Genomic DNA, 17,343 nt, shown 5'->3' with positions numbered 1-17,343 from the left:
AGGAAAGAGAGGTGCAGAAAGAGAGAAGATGGGTGCAGAAAGTAGCAAGGGAGGTGCAGAAAGAAGCAAGAGAGGTGTAAAAAGAACCAACAGAAGTACAAAAAGAAGCAAGAAATGTGCAGAAAGAGGAAAAAGACATGCAGAAAGAGGCAAGGGAGGTGCTGAAAGAGGCAAGGGAGGTGCAGAAAGAAGGAAGAGTGGTATAGAAAGAGGCACGACATGTGCAGAAAGAAGCAACACAGGTGCACAAGGAGGCAGACAGGTGAAAAAAGAGGCAAGAGAAGTACAGAAAAAAGCAACAGTAGAGCAGAAAGAGGCTAGAGAAGTGCAGAAAGAGGAAAGAGAGTTGCAGAAAGAGGCAGGACAGGTACCGAAAGAGGGAAGAGAGGTACGGAAAGGGTCAAGAGGGGTGCAGAAAGAAGCAAGAGAGGTTCAGAAAGAAGCAAGACAAGTACAGAGAGGACCAAGAGACATGCAGAAAGAGGCAATAGGGGTGCAGGAAGAGACCTGAGAAGTGCACAGAGAACGAATAGAGGTAAATAAAGAGGCAAAATAACAGCAGACTGAGGCAAGAGAGGTGCAGAAAGAGGTATGACATGTGCAGAAAGATGGAAGAGGTGTGCAGAAGGAGGCAAGACAGATGCAGAAAGCGGGAAGAGGGGTCCAGAAAGAGGCAAAAGAATTGCAGGAAGAAGCAACAGAGATGCAGAAAGAGGCAAGGGAGGTGCAGAAAGAAGCAAGAGAAGTGCATAAAGAAGCAATAGAGGTGCAGAAAGAGGCAATAGATCTGCAGAATCAGGCAAGAGAGATGCAAGAAGAGGCAAGAGAGGTGCAGAAAGAAGCAAGAGAAGTGCAGAGAACCAACAGAGGTGCAGAAAGAGGCAAGACAGGTGCAGAAAGAGGAAAGAGGGGTGTAGAAAGCAGCAAGAGAAGTGCAGAAAGAAGCAACAGAGGTGCAGAAACAGGCAAGGGATGTGCAGAAAGAGGCAAGAGAGGTGCAGAAAGAGGGAAGAGGGAATAGGGGTGCAGAAAGAAGCAACAGAAGTGCAGAAAAATCTATCAAAGTACAGAAAGAGACAAGAGAAGTACAGAAAGAGGCAAGAGAAGTACAGAAAGAGACAAGAGAGGTACAGAAAGAGAGAAGAGGGGTGTAGAAAGAGGCAAGAGGGATGCATAAACAAGCAAGAGAGATTCCGAAAGGAGCAAGAGGGGTGCAGAAATCGGGAAGAGGGATGCAGAATGAGCCGAGAGGGGTGCAGAAAGAAGCAACAGAGGTGCAGAAAAAGGGAACTGAAGTGCTAAAAGAAGCATCAAAGGTGCAGAAAAAGGCAAGATGAGTATAGAAAGGGGCAAGAGAGGTGCTGAAAGAGGCAAGAGAGGAGCAGACAATGGGAAGAGGGTGTGGAAAGATGCAAGAGAGGTGCAGAAAAAGGGAACTGAAGTGCTAAAAGAAGCATCAAAGGTGCAGAAAAAGGCAAGATGAGTATAGAAAGAGGCAAGAGAGGTGCTGAAAGAGGCAAGAGAAGTACAGAAAAAAGCAACAGTAGAGCAGAAAGAGGCTAGAAAAGTGCAGAAAGAGGCAAGAGAGTTGCAGAAAGAGGCAGGACAGGTACCGAAAGAGGGAAGAGAGGTACGGAAAGGGTCAAGAGGGGTGCAGAAAGAAGCAAGAGAGGTTCAGAAAGAAGCAAGACAAGTACAGAGAGGACCAAGAGACATGCAGAAAGAGGCAATAGGGGTGCAGGAAGAGACCTGAGAAGTGCACAGAGAACTAATAGAGGTAAATAAAGAGGCAAAAGAACAGCAGACTGAGGCAAGAGAGGTGCAGAAAGAGGTATGACATGTGCAGAAAGATGGAAGAGGGGTGCAGAAGGAGGCAAGACAGATGCAGAAAGCGGGAAGAGGGGTACAGAAAGAGGCAAAAGAATTGCAGGAAGAAGCAACAGAAATGCAGAAAGAGGCAAGGGAGGTGCAGAAAGAAGCAAGAGAAGTGCATAAAGAAGCAATAGAGGTGCAGAAAGAGGCAATAGATCTGCAGAATCAGGCAAGAGAGATGCAAGAAGAGGCAAGAGAGGTGCAGAAAGAAGCAAGAAAAGTGCAGAGAACCAACAGAGGTGCAGAAAGAGGCAAGACAGGTGCTGAAAGAGGAAAGAGGGGTGCAGAAAGCAGCAAGAGAAGTACAGAAAGAAGCAACAGAGGTGCAGAAACAGGCAAGGGATGTGCAGAAAGAGGCAAGATAGGTGCAGAAAGAGGGAAGAGGGAATAGGGGTGCAGAAAGAAGCAACAGAAGTGCAGAAAAATCTATCAAAGTACAGAAAGAGACAAGAGAAGTACAGAAAGAGGCAAGAGAAGTACAGAAAGAGACAAGAGAGGTACAGAAAGAGAGAAGAGGGGTGTAGAAAGAGGCAAGAGGGATGCAGAAACAAGCAAGAGAGATTCAGAAAGGAGCAAGAGGGGTGCAGAAATCGGGAAGAGGGATGCAGAATGAGCCGAGAGGGGTGCAGAAAGAAGCAACAGAGGTGCAGAAAAAGGGAACTGAAGTGCTAAAAGAAGCATCAAAGGTGCAGAAAAAGGCAAGATGAGTATAGAAAGAGGCAAGAGAGGTGCTGAAAGAGGCAAGAGAGGAGCAGACAATGGGAAGAGGGTGTGGAAAGATGCAAGAGAAGCGCAGAAAGAAGCAACAGAGGTACCGCAAGAGGCAAGAGAACTGCAGAAAGAGGCCGGAGAGGTTGAGTATGAGGCAGGACAGGTGCAGAAAGAAGCAAGAGAGGTGCAGAAAGAAGCAACAGAAGTGCAGAAAGAAGCATCAGAGGTACAGAAAGAGGCATGAGAGGTACAGAAAGAAGCAAGAGAAGTCTCACTACCTCTTGCAGCCCTAACACTTGACGCTACCAAAGCCTTTGAAAGGGTGAACTGGGTCTATCTTGCGGAAGTAATGGATAGGTTTGGTTTTGGAGCAAAATTTAGTCGAGCCATTCAGCTAATCTGTCACGAATCACGACCCTTCGGCTAGACTCTTAGTCAATGGTAAACTGATTAACCCTTTTAAAATCTCCAGGGAAACCACACAGGGCTGCCTCCTCTCCCCGCTTCTTTTTGACCTGTAAATAGAGCCCTTTGCCCAATGTTTAAGAGACGAGCCAGGTATTTAATCTTTCAGGATAGGGGCATGGGAGAGAAAGGTAGCTCTCTATGCGGATGATGTTTTGATCCTTTCTTCCGACTTGGAGACATCTTTCCCCCAGGTTATTAACTGGCACAAGACTTCGGGCAGGTTTCCGGCTATGAGGTTAATGCATATTATGGCGTGGAACCTGCTAGATTGTCAGCTTCACACCAAATGTGAAATAAGATATTTGTGGGGCAGGATTGTCCAGAATATTGATAAGATCGCAGGGACCAACCAAGCCAATGTATCTAAAGAATCTCAGAGGCTCATGAAATCCTGGGCTCCCCTCCCACTGACCATTCTGGGTACGATTAATTTGATTAAGATGGCCATACTTACGAAAATCTCTTTTCTTTTTGACACTATTCCTTTACATTTTGATAAACGGGAGATCGATAAACTTCAGCAAGCAATTAACTCATTTGCATGGGCTTACAAGGCCACAAGGATAGCTTGGAGGAAGCTCAGGCGCAGGAGGGAGATGGGAGGCTTAACACTACCAGATTTGCAATATTATGCCTGGGCAGTTATCACATGCAAGAAGGCTGCTAAAAACACCAGATCATACAGGGACAGGAGCTATGTTCTCTGCTACGCTAAAAGGAGGGGATCTTCCCCAGGAGGGATTTCTGTTCAAATTTGGTGACCAGAAATTTTTCAAGAAGATTAGGCTGAAAGTCTTGCTGGGAATGGCTCGTATGTGGGCTAGAATTAAACAATGCACAGGCCTTAATTACAGTGAGAAGTTGGCCTGGTATATGCTGTCCACTAATTATAATGAGGCAATTGAACAATACCCACCACTATAAAGAATTACAACGTGATCCCATTGGTATTATCCAGAAGAAGATACTAGAGGTCCTCACCAATGGGCTAGAAAAAATGTTTTCTAACCAAACCAGAATTTGAATTACTAAATCAGAAGAATGCACGAACTCCGGTTCTCTATACTTTACCGAAAGTGCATAAAGACCTTACTAACCCACCAGGCAGACTGATCTTGTCAGGATGTGGATCTGTCCTTGAGCCCTTAGGACACTACATCAATAACTTCAGTAAAGACCATGTCCCTATTCTACCAACATATGTCAGGGACAGTACATACATGATAAATTTGATAGAAGGAATGGACTATGACCCTACTCAGAAAATACTAGTGACCCTAGATATAGAGTCGTTATATACGAACATTCCTCAAACTGAGAGCATCGATGTCATCAAAACAATTCTGAACACACGTCCTGCACCCATGAAGGTCCCCACTGAATTCATCACGGATTTTTGGGAAATTGCATTAACTATGAATTACTTCAAATTCAACATGAAATTTTATCAGCAATGCTCAGGGACTTCAATGGGCTCTATTTTTACACAGAATCTGGCGAACCTCTATGTAGGAGAACTTGAAATCAAGTTTATCAACTCTATGAGCAATCCATTCGTCAACAACATAAAGTGTTGGAAACAATTCATTGACAATATTTTCCTTATATGGGAAGGCACAGAAGAAAGTTTGGATTTGTTAAAAAATTACATGCACCAGTGTCAATCAGCACTAAAATTCACCTACAATACCAGCAGAGAAAGTATCCCCTTTCTTGATCTACTTATCAAATTCCGTTACAATCAACTTTGTGTGACCCTCTATCGCAAACCAACAGATAGAAATACTCTTCTACAATACAACAGCTACCACCCCAGGGCCCTGAAGGATGGTTTACCATACGAACAGTTCTTGACACTTAGGCGTAACTGCACCGAAAAAGAAGACTTCTTCAAGAGGCTAATATATTAAGCAACAGATTACGTGAGAGAGGATATCCTAAACGACTTGTCAAGACGTCCATGAAGAGGGCTTGGTACAGCCCAAGGGAAGTACTACTAACAAGTAAAACAAAAGACCAAACCAACAGAAGCGTATGTGTCACCAAGTTTTGTCCATTAAGCACATAAGTCACCAAAATTGTCAAAAAACATTGGCCTACACTGAAAACTCTCATGACATGCCAAGAGTTACCTATGTTCTCGTTCAAAAAGGGTACGAACATAAGGGACCATCTGGTGCACTCGATACAAGCGTGATTAAACCTAGGAGTACGATCCAAAACTTATGGTCACTTCCACCTGTACTGGGACATTTCAAGTGTGGAAATTGTGTGATATGTGACCTCGCTGTGGAGACTAAAGATTTCGCCCATGGTAATATAAAGTTCACACTACATGATTTCACTAACTGTGCAACGTCCAATGTTATTTACTGCATCTGGTGCCCATGTGGTCTTATATGTAGTAATACTTTATTCGATAAAAATGTCATCATAAAAGTATGCAAAACATTACAAATGAAATAAAATCAAGAACCCACCAACCTTAATATACATTCAACATCATATATGCGCAATGATCGTATTAATAAAATGAACATAGAACAGCTAACAACTACCATGGTGCTTCCCACCAAAAGCCCTCTAACCATTAGATAGAATAATGGAGGACTTAATTCTCCTCATGCGTGTTGACCAAGCACTACCAAGGAATTTTGCTACTCCACACACCATGGCTGAAGAGGTCGTGTCGGTACAAAGAACCCGCAGGGCTATTTTATGACATCTTAAGCCCATCCCTTTGCATAGAGGTTTTAACCATATCCTCCTAGCCACCCTATAGGCAGGGCAGGCAAAAAAGAAGTGCGCCACGGATTCAGTAGGGGCTGCACAACCCGGGCAAGCCTTCGATGTGCCACTTTGGTTTTTCCACCCGAAGGTGAAATCGTTCACTGGAAGAATCCCAAACCTGACTTTTAAGTAGAGTGATCTATCCAGGGGTTTCTCTATAAAGTCGAGGAGCGGTTCGAGTATCCTGGACCATTTGAACTCCAAGAACCGCAATGTGAGTGAACCCCCTGTACATCTACATATGGCCTCGTTCTGAACCCAGTCCCAGTACAACTTCTTAATGACTATCTTGGGTGGCGGAGTTTGGCTCTTCCAGGATTCGCTCAAGCCCAATTGCACAACCAACTGCCTCAAATTATTCAGCCACTTAATCTTGTTACCTGTATTGAGCAGTATAAGTTCATCTAGTGCAGCTGCATAGTTTTTAAGCTCCTCGGTCCTTCTTAGTCGAACCCAAAAGAGTAATGGGCGAAGGCGCACTAGATCTTTAAGGGGACGCCTACCCAAGTCAAGACGTAATGGGATTAACGGAGTGGAAGCGGGTAGAGCTACCAAATCTCTTAAAAACTTATTTTCTGATGTAATTAGCTCCACTATGTTCTCGAACCCCCATAGTTCGGAACCATAAAACGGTGCAAGAGCTTTTGGAGACCTGCTGGGGATTTGGAGATCAGAATGGTGTCATCCGCAAAGAGTAGAGTAGGTGTTTTTTTCCCCTGCCAGGGAGGGCGCATCCGCCGGTTCCTCTCTCAGATGGTCCACCACACCATTCACAAAGAGAGAGAACAGGGTTGGTGCCATAACACATCCCTGGCGAACTCCCCTCCTCACGGGCACCCTCTCGGTCAGTTGTCCCTGGGTGCCCCATCTGATCCTCGCGTAATTCCCCGCATGGAGCTTCACAATGAAGTCCAAGAGTGGTCCTGGGAAGCCCATCTTCTCTCAAATATCCCAAAGCCTTGCACGAGGGACTAAGTCGAACGCCATTCTGAGATCTATGAAAGCCAGGTAGAGACTACCTTTGTTGATGGTCACAGACTTCCTATAGATCGCAAAGAAGCGGAAGGTCTTATATACATTGGGCAGACCTCTCAGCCAGTTAAAACTAGAATTGGTAGCATAATAAGATGCCAGGTAGAGAATGCACCCCTGATGCAACATTACAAGGACAAATCCAACACTGCAGATGATCTGAAGTGGCAGGTCATTGAGAAAGCTAAAGTACCCCCTAGAGGAGGCAGCATCTCATTTATCCTACAATCATTAGAGTGTAAATGGATAGAAAAGTGTGACTCCATCAGGAAGGGATTAAATAGCCTTGAGGAATGGCGTAGATTCATCAGTCTTAACTGACATCCTTGGGCCATTCACATTTTCAAGTGAGAGAGTCAAGAGATGTAGATAACGATCTCTAAACACTGTTCTTCTGCAACACTGGTCATTGATTGTCTCTTAATAATGATAAGATAGAAAAGTACAGAAAGATTCATCAGATATCCTTACATTAGATGTCCCTTATCACTGGTATTTTAAGCTGTAGTTTTAATAATTGTCATTGTTATCATATTAAGCAGTGACCACCATATGCTGAAATATATGTCTGTAAAATGGTTTAATCATCTATTGTCCTGTTCTTGAATATTAAATATTTAGCTTTGTAAGGACCAGGTATATTCTGTAAGTTGTACATAAAATACAGTATATAGCAAAGAGGGACACTCATAAGATAAATTGCCAAGGAGACGTATCCACGTCTAAGAAGACAGAATACCAACACCTCTTAGAAATGGCCGCGTTATTTAGAACGTATGTACCTTACAAAAAAAGGCGTTTCCGCCGATAAACCGTCAATTGTAGTAACTTTATTGACGTTTGTACGCTAGTAATAATTTCAATATGCACAGGGAGGAACTCAATTAATAATAACATAGGTTACACTAACATCGACCATAATCTAGACTATGTTAAACAATGGCTGCCAGCGCATAACCCTTTGACAGCCCGTATTGCGCATGTGCAGTTCCAGCTAACGTTTATTTACGTAGCTGTTACAAAGCGTCCCTCACACAGGACCCGACGCGATCACAAAGCGGCACACAAGTATTAAGTAAGTAATTCCTTAGTGTGTATGTCCGCAATGGCAGACTATACCCTTATAGACACGCGATTAATGACAGCGCGTCTCATTGCTTCTCCCCTGCCCTTGAATGCCTGCTGAATAATTAAATTACAGCTTACCGAGAATCTCAGTCGGGTAAGTCTATTATTCATTTTCCCATGGTTAGTGTAATTGCAAGCAATTCTGTCCGGTATTGACTCAGACTTATCGTTCAGATCACGGAAGCAACCTAAAGTGGATTTACTAGCCCTGCAGTCTGGTAGTCCCGTGAACTAAGTGGAGGGATTTACCAAGACTTTAAGATATACAATTTTGAAACCGGCAAAGTGATGATTACCAGAGAATAAATCCTCGGGGGAGCTTGAACCCCACGCATTATTGATTGAACAAGAAGTTACATTTATATTATTTTAAATGGCTACTGACAATATCTTTTCTAATAGGTCCATCCTCCTCATCCTGAATTTTGGGAAGTGTCTCCATTCACCAGAAGATTCTTATTGCTCACCATTGCCCATGACTTAATGTATACAATATTCATACAGTACCACTAATTTGCATCATCATTCTTTTCCAATAGACCCCAGTGCTCTTGTCCTGAAGAGACCCCGTATCAAGAGAGGGTCGCAACGTCATCGACTTCATAAAGGGAAAGCTTCTAAATGCTATAAAAATTATTCATTGTACTACAAACAATTAGCTCCCCTTTTGTGTATTTTTAATAACCAATTTCCCTGTTTTCCAGTCACTTTTGAAACACTTTGTGCACCACTGTTAGGTTATGGTCACTTCACTGGGGTTCACCAAGATCACCATCTAGAGTACATAACGTATATACTGTGAGAAATTGTCTTTTTCTTCATTTATTCATTTTTGTGGTACTTGTTTTGTAATTTCTATTATGAAATAAATCACGCTCACTTCAGCTGAAGTGAGCCAAATTGGTACATTGTTGGGTGGATTTCATAAATAATCTGAATATTTACGAATTATTTGATAGACCATACCCTGCATTAATTTCTATAGCTCCTTGATTAACTCAAGCAAGAAATGATTGTCTTGCATAAACATATGATGAATTTCAAATGAGTTCCTTGTGAACATTTTCTTTGCCTAGCACTAAATATAGTGGGCACCTTGTACCAGTCCAAACAACCCCTTATTAATGTTAGGTTAAAGACAACCTTTATTGAAAGCTATCCTAGTGGTAGCTATGGAGAGCAGCCTTCAGGCTAAGTCTTCAAGGAATGTAAAACAGCTTGTTTTACCAGTCTATAATCTCTTGAATGGCTAAATGAAAGACAACCACACCAGGTATATATATTTAAAATATATGTATTTATTTCTAAACACACCCTCCTAGTCTCTTTATGAGGCTAGAGTTCAAAACACATAAGTTACACTTCAAATATTACAGTAAAATAGCACAAATACACGTCAGGCCCTAGGGGCGAGCCATATACTAAAATAGTGGTATAAGACTCACGACTTAACTAGACACAAGGCCTAGAGCCAGTAGAATCACTGGGACCCCAAGGAACCACCCAAGGTAGTGACACAGAGGACCCACGGGGGCAGTGTGCAGTGTGAGAACACAGCCGCGAGCTCCCGTTAGCTTCTATGGGGAAAGTTGCGGTTAGATTTTTAAAGATCAGGAACGCTTAGAGATGAGTCAGGACCAAACCCTTTGGGACCTAGGAAGTTCTAGAGTCAACACACACGGGAGCACCAGAGTACTCGTGTTACCTCACCCAGGGAAGCCGGGTGCATAGGTGTCAGATGGTGTCGGTCGCGTCGTCAATTTCAATGGGAGCTGACAAAGAAGTGGTGCTGCTGGGAAGATGCAAAATGTCTGAAGAGATCCAAGCCTGGATTGAAGTTGCGAAGAACCTGAAAGCAGAGGGGACAGAGTCTGGGTCACTTGCCAGTGACCAGGAGGACAATAGGCGAAGAAGGTGAAGCTTGACTCTTCAGCCACGAGGACCAGGAGGTGCCGAGGATGACCAGGAGCTGGATTCGAGCTGTCCCACAAAGGATGTCGAGTGCTGCAGCATCGGTGCCTGGATTGGACACAACAAGCCTTGGCAACAGCAACCCACTCAGAAAGGAGAAAGATGCTTCGGTGCAGACCAGCAAGGTCTGAGGGACTCACCACGCGGTGGGAAGTCAGGGCACGTCTGGAGCAACCAGGGAAGACCAAGGAAAATCATAATTGCCTTCGCATTTATAGGAGAGTGGGATCTGCTTCACATGGTTACCCCCACTTTTTGCTGGTGTTTCACTGTTTTTCGACTTTTGTCTGGCTGGGACTCTGCTATTCAGGGCCCCAGCCTAGCTGCTTCCTCTCTAAATTGATTGCATGTACTTCAGGTACACTCCAGATTGGATTCTGGGGTACCCGTGTGAGTCCCTAGTATATGGTATACTATGTACCCAGGGCATAGGTACCCCAGAGGCCTACCAGAGTCCTCGATGCCTCCTGGTCCTCGTGGCTGAAGAGTCAAGCTTCACCTTCTTCACCTGAAATCACCCGACATCGGTGCGCATTCGCCTATCGTGCTCCTGGTCAGTGGCAGACTCTGTTCCCTCTGCTTTCAGGTTCTTCTAGACTTCGATCCAGGCTTGGATCTCTTCAGACACTTCTCATCTTCCCAGCAGCATCACTTCTTTGCCAGCTCCCATTAAAAACTATGACGCGACCCGACACCATTTGACTCCTATGCACCCGGCTTCCCTGGGTGAGGTAACTCGAGTACTTTGGTGCTCCCGCGGGTTTTGACCCTAGAACTTTCTGAGTCCAAAAGAGTTTGGTCCTAGTTCATCTCTAAGTGTCCCTAATCTTTAAAAATCTAACCACGACTTGCCCCATAGAAGCCAATGGGAGCTCGCGGCTGTGTTCTCACACTGCACACGGCCCCGTGGGTCCCCTGTCTCACTACCTTGGGTGGTTTCTTGGGGTCCCAGCGATTCTACAGGCTCTAGGCCTTGTGTCTAGTTAAGTCGTGGTTCTTATACCACTATTTTAGTATATGGTTTGGCTCGTCCCTAGGGCCTTACATGTATTTGTGCTATTTTACTGTAATATTTGAAGTGTAACTTATGTGTTTGGACCTCTAGACTCATAAAGAGACTAGTAGGGTGTGTTTAGAAATAAATACATATATTTTATATATATACCTGGTGTGGTTGTCTTTCATTTAGCCATTGAAGAGATTATAGACTGGTAAAACCAACTGCTTTACATTCCTTCAAGACTTAGCCTGAAGGCTGCTCTCCATAGCTACCACTAAGATAGCTTTAAATAAAGGTTTTCTTTAACCTATCATCAATAAGGGGTTGTTTGGACTGGTGCAAGGTGCCCACTATAACTAGTGGACAGCATATACCAGGCCAACTTCTCACACCATGTGCATGCCAATGACCATTCCCTCCATGGTCTGTTGACACAGCCCGTGTGCTAAGATGCCCTTGTTGCTTTCCCTGTCCCCAAAGCCCTCTCCACCCTCTTGTTCTCCTCCCCTCTCTTTCTAGACAATTGTGCCGCCACTGCCATCTATGGCTGCCCGTGCCAACCTCCCCTCATTCACCATGTGTGTGTTCCACCCCCTCCTTCCATGGTCCAATGTGCTACAACTACCCTGAGGCTGTTCTCTCTTCTAGTCTGTAATTCTCCATGTGTGTGCCTCTGCCCCCTCCCTTACTGCTGTGCTGTGCTGCCACTGCCTCTGTACCCAACTGCTCTCTATTCTTGCCACTTCCTCCTCCCTATGACCCCCGTTCTTTGTGTACGTCCCCCTGCAAACTCTCTCCCTACTCTGTTATACTGCCATTGCCCTATGTGGCGGCCACTGCCCCTCCCGCTGCCCATCCCTGTGCCTCTGTTCTCTGTGTGCATGGCCCTGCCGCTGTCTTCCCTGGTCCCACCACTACAACCCCCACCTTTCTTCTCCACGTGGATGCCTGTGCCCCCCACCCTTTCTAGTCTTTTATGCTACCTCTGACCAAGTCATTAGATTTCCTTTACGTCTTACCTGCTCAGTAATGGGCACTATAATATCATGGCACCCATGAAATTACTATACACACTGAAATACAGCCCTCAATCTTATGAACCTCCATGATAGAATAGTTTAACCCCAGGAGGACCACGTGGTCGTACCCATTCCTTTTTTTGCATTTTGTTTACACAGGATTCTTATGAGGTTCTCTGGTGGCAGCAGGAGCAGGACTATGCCACTAAAGAGCCTGAGGAGAACTCGGCATTTTGTATTGTACTTACCTGTTGTATGCCACAGGTTGCAAGCTGAAAGTCATCATTGATAATGTGACTCAGCCCGTGGGTCGATTCAGAGACAGCATGGCCTGATTTGGCTGGAGACAGTGGTAGGAACATACAGCTTGCTATATCTGGGTGGTTTAGAATGTGAGATGCCAAGATGGCTGCAAGGCTTGTTTTTTTTCCTTCCAAACCCATCATGGTGATCTCGGCTGAGTGCTATGTGTCTTGCCAATCTTCACACCCCCTGCCTCCTCCTTTTCTAGACTGTTGTACAGCCAATGCCAAGGTGCCTAACTGCCCTCCTTTGCTGCCCCTCCCTCTGCCCCTTGATTCCCCAATGTGATTGCTCCTGCCTCCACACTCTCTGGTCCGTTGAGCCACTGACCCTGTGCTGTCACTGTCCTCTAATGCTGCCCTTGCCTCTTAACCCCCTCCCCCTTGGCCCCAGCTCTCTTTGTGTGTACCCCGTTTCCTCACTTCCTGGTCCGTTACACGACCACTGCTCCTGCTCCTCTGCTGCCAAAGCCCTCCCTTGCTATCACTGACCCTGCACCCTCCCCATTCTCAGTGTGCATGTAATTGCCCACTCCCTCCCAGGTCTGTGGTTCTACCACTGCCCCTGTCCTGAATAGTCCTAATTTGCTGTCCCTGGCCCCAGCCCTCGCCCCTGGTCCATTGGCTGCCACTGTCTCTGTGCTGCTACTGCCTGCTGTTGCCATCCCCGCCCCTCCCCTTTCGCTGTGTGCGTTCCCCTGCACCCTCCCTGGTCTGCTGTGCATCCAATGTCCAAATGCATAAGTGCCCTCTCATGCTCCTGACCCCCTCCCTCTGCACACTGTTGTCTGGGTGCATGCTCCTGCTCCCTCCTTCACTGGTCTGTTGTGCTGCCATTGCCCTACATTGATGCCCCCTGCCCTCCTCCATTTTCCCCATTCTGTGTGTGCATGGCCCTGCCACCTCCTACCCTGGTCTGTTGTGCTGGCACTGCCTCAGTGCTACTGCCTTCTGCTGCCCCTGCCCCCCTCCATTCCTAGTCTATTGTGCTACAGCTGCCCCTGTGCTGAACTAATTTGCTGCCCCTGCTGACTCCATGGTCTACAAGTGTGTGTTCATTCTTACACGTACGCCCCCAGCGCGTTGAAACGTTTGAGCGTGTATGTCAATCTACATGTTTATGTATTTAGGCGGGCAAGCGTTATCTACTGATATGCTTTATCCCGAGTTTTGATGGCAATTACGGCATTCCTTCTGACAATAATTTCGTATTTATAGATCGTGTCATGCTATCACTACAGTTCCCATGATGCTAGAGATGAGCGTACAGGGAAACCGTGGCGTGAAGCCGATATACTATGATCACGTGACGGGGCCCTGTCTGACACCAGCCACGCACGCTGGCTTCCGGGTATTCGTTGTTTTCAAATAGACGCGCCTGCTTTGGTCCCGTTACCATTCGGAACGATCAAGAAGACCGTCCGGGGTAGCGACGGGCAGGTAAAGCAGTTTGCGCGCCATTATCTCCCCCTTTGTAACTAGTATGTGGCACTCTGGGTGAACCATTTAGAGTGGTAGTCTGAATTGAGATAACAAAGAAATCTCTTCATCCGTTTTGGTGTTTTATTTCAGGACCTAGTATAGTTGTATCTTTAGCACATGTATTTGGCCATACTAACGGTCGGTCTCGTTCTCGAGATTACAGCCATAGCTTCCTGTTCACCACGTGTACACGGATGTCTTTTTCCAAGCGACAAAGGCTACAATGTTTCTTCACTTGCCCATTTCTTGTCGCCATTCACTTTACTTGCCTAGATTGACAGTAATTCCTGAGTTTGGCCGTAGGATCAACAACTTGGCTCAGGCAGCCATGCTGAGTGATTTTCAGTTTTTATATTTGTTGTGTGGCTATGCCAATGCTACTTTAAGGAATGAAGTATCTTTTACATGACTTCTTCCTATTATTAGTTTTTCTTCGTTTTATTTTTTATGTAGAGCGCTGCCTTACGCCCTGAGTTGTTACCAGGAGTGTAGGAGATTATCCCCGACTAATTACGGGTAAGAAGGTCATTTGCTGACCTCACCATGACAATTGTCTACTGTTCTTACAGTTGTTTTAGTGACTGAGTGCTGTGGTCCAAGACAATTTGTGATATTGATGTGTCCTCCTGTTTCTGCTTTTTTCAAACAGGTGAACTTTGTGTACCCCTGCAGTTCCGCTTATTCTCTAATAAGCAGGTGTTTCTGTAGGTTGTATCGTTCCATTTAGTTTTTGTTATGTGATTCTTTGCACTTTATTTTTTCACTTTTGATGCAGTAGTACTTGTCCTGAAGAAAGCCACGATCATAATGTCAGATCATTGTTGGCTGAAACATGCTGACCATGTCTGTTATTGACCATGACTGCTAAATAGCGTGTTCGGAGTTTTCCTGGGAACACGTTTCTTGATTTTATTTCTTGACACCTTAAGATACTCAATAAATACATTTTTCTTTAGGTAGTTAATTTTAATACACTGTTTACCTACACTGCACCTTGTTTTACACATAGTTTCACCACACTTTAGGCAGCTTCACCTATCGTTAGGAGTAGTATACCTCTGTTGTTATTCTTAAAAACATCCGCGAGCTCCTCCTTTTTTGACACTAGCAAAGGAGTTGTAGCTCTTTAACTACACTAGGTGTGGTTAAGAGGAGGCCCCAGATGATGAAGCATGCCACCTCGGTGGGTGATGGGACTTCGTCCTCCTTATGAGGAATTTTTTCTCTAAACATTTTGTGTTGTTGTCGTCAGCCCTCAGTTCAGTTTTAGTAGACCCGCGGACTCCTTGTTGATATATACTACAAGTGTGTTCCCCTGCCCCAACACTCCTTGGTCTGTATAACTGCCATTGCCCCTGTGCTACCAATTTCTATTATTTTTTTTTACAGAGTTTTATATACTGCGAACTTGACCTGAAGGTATCAGGTATCAGAGCGCTTTACACCATGACCAGTTGCGTTACATGAGGCCACATTCATTTTGTTAGGTACGGGGAGATTAATTGATTTGCCAAGAATCACAGGATGTTGTGAGTCCTTTCCTAGACTCAAACCCGGTGCCCCAGATTTGAGGTCAACCGCCCTAGCCGTTAGGCCGACTCCTCTCCCCAATGAACTCCGTTGCTGCTATAACCAAGGCCTTCATTCCCATGCCCCCTGTTATCTGTGTGCATGCCCCTGCCACATCCCTCCCTAGTCCAAAGTTCTGCCACTGTCCTCCGTTTCTGCCTTTGTGACTTACCCCATCCCCCTTGACCCCCAGTGACCCTCCTTTCTGCCTCTGTCCCTATTCCATTACACTTCCACTCCACCTGGTGAGTCACTGCCCCTACCCCTCCACCCTGCTCCATTCTACATGTGCAGGCCTTACCACCCTGTTCTGTTGTGCTGCCACTGTGATGAAGTGCAATCCTTTGCTGCCACCGTTTCCTCCCTGTCCTCTGTGTGCACTTGCATACTCAATCCTTTCCTGGTCCATTATGTTGCCTCTGCCCAACACCTATACAAAACAATAGGGCAACCCAATTAACCCCAAGGATTTGGGTATAATACGATTCGACAAAAATAAACCTTGAGGATTTATTTAACTTATATTTCTTAGTCAAACAGTCACCGTAGTGAACTTCATTTCAAAGAACTTAGAGAAAAAACAGTTATCACAGTTCATTTGCCCAACACCTGCCACTGCCCTCTGTCGCCGCTCCTGCCTCAATCTCTGGCCCCCTTCCTTGATGTGTTCACTCATGTTCCCATCCTTCCTGGTCTGTTAAGCTGCCAATGTGCTTCCTGTTGGACTTGGCCCTTTTTGCAGGGTCATCCCTAAACTTTTTGCCTTCCTCCTGCCTTTTTTCTGACCTGTTGTTGGCTGTTTTATGACTCTGGGCACTTTACCACTGCTGATCAGTGCTAAAGTGCATATGCTCTCCCCATTGTAAATTGCTATGTTGGTTGGATTCCATAATTGGCTGATTTGGTTTACTGTCAGACCCCTTTAAAGTGCACCAGGAGTGCCAGGGCGTGTAAATACAAATGCCGCTGGTGGGCTTGCAGCACTGGTTGTGCCACCCACAGAAGCGGCCTGGTAAAATGTGTCTAGGTCTGCCATTGCAGAACCTGCGTGCAGTCTGGTACTAACATGCTGACTGGCAAGTGCACACACTTGCCAGTCCCTAAACCTTCACTTAACTTCATGTTAGTCACCCCTATGGTAGGTCCAAGGGCAGGGTGCATTGTAGCATAACGTAGGACAAGCCCTGATGTGTGTGGCATGTCCTAATAGTGAATTACCGCCATTTTCGTTTTTCACTATTGTAAGGCTACCCTGTACTCATAGGCCAGCATGGGCGGTTAAGATTGTTACATCCTATGATCCTAACCGACCCAGGGAACATGGTAGAAAATCGAGTTTAGTATGCCTGAACTCAGAATAATAAGGTACATCTTTTTGTAAGGTTTATTTTAATATTCTGCGTTTGTAAATGCCACTTTTAGAAAGTTGGCATTTGCTTACCTAACCATTTCAGCCCGCCTCTGCGTGATGTGTTTCTGCTGTCTGGCTTGCGTGAGTGACAGGGCTGGGGAAACCCAGATGGGCAGGGCTAGGTAGCCTGGTGGTGAATAGAAAGATTGACAGGTAGATGGGTGGGAGGAGTACACCTGGACTCTGAATAGGACTGTGCTCTGCCACCACAATGCCGGCTCCACCCCCTGTGGAGCGTCTGATGACTCTGCCCTGCACTCTGAAAGAAGAAGCCTGCATCGCGTTAACAAAGTGCTCCAGAACTGGACTGAACTAGGTGAGGCCCCCCCTGGCCTGAGAGAACAAAAGAAATGCAGTATAAATGTAGGAGCCCTGCTCCTAACAAATCAGATCTGCTTTGAACCAAGAAGAATCTCTGCCTGAGGAGGAGGCGCCCGGAAAGCTGTAAGGAGGAAGACTGTCCCTATCCTGGGGGACTGGCCTGCAGTGGTGACCTTGCTGCCAAAGGAGAGACGAGGAACCTTTTGCTAGAGACTTTGCTTTATTTTTATTTTCAAGAAACTTGTGCTTTTCAAAACGATCTCCAAG

This window comes from Triturus cristatus, chromosome 2_1 (assembly GCF_964204655.1).
Source record: "Triturus cristatus chromosome 2_1, aTriCri1.1, whole genome shotgun sequence".
NCBI lineage: Eukaryota > Metazoa > Chordata > Amphibia > Caudata > Salamandridae > Triturus > Triturus cristatus.
Note: the sequence above shows the minus strand (reverse complement) of the source record.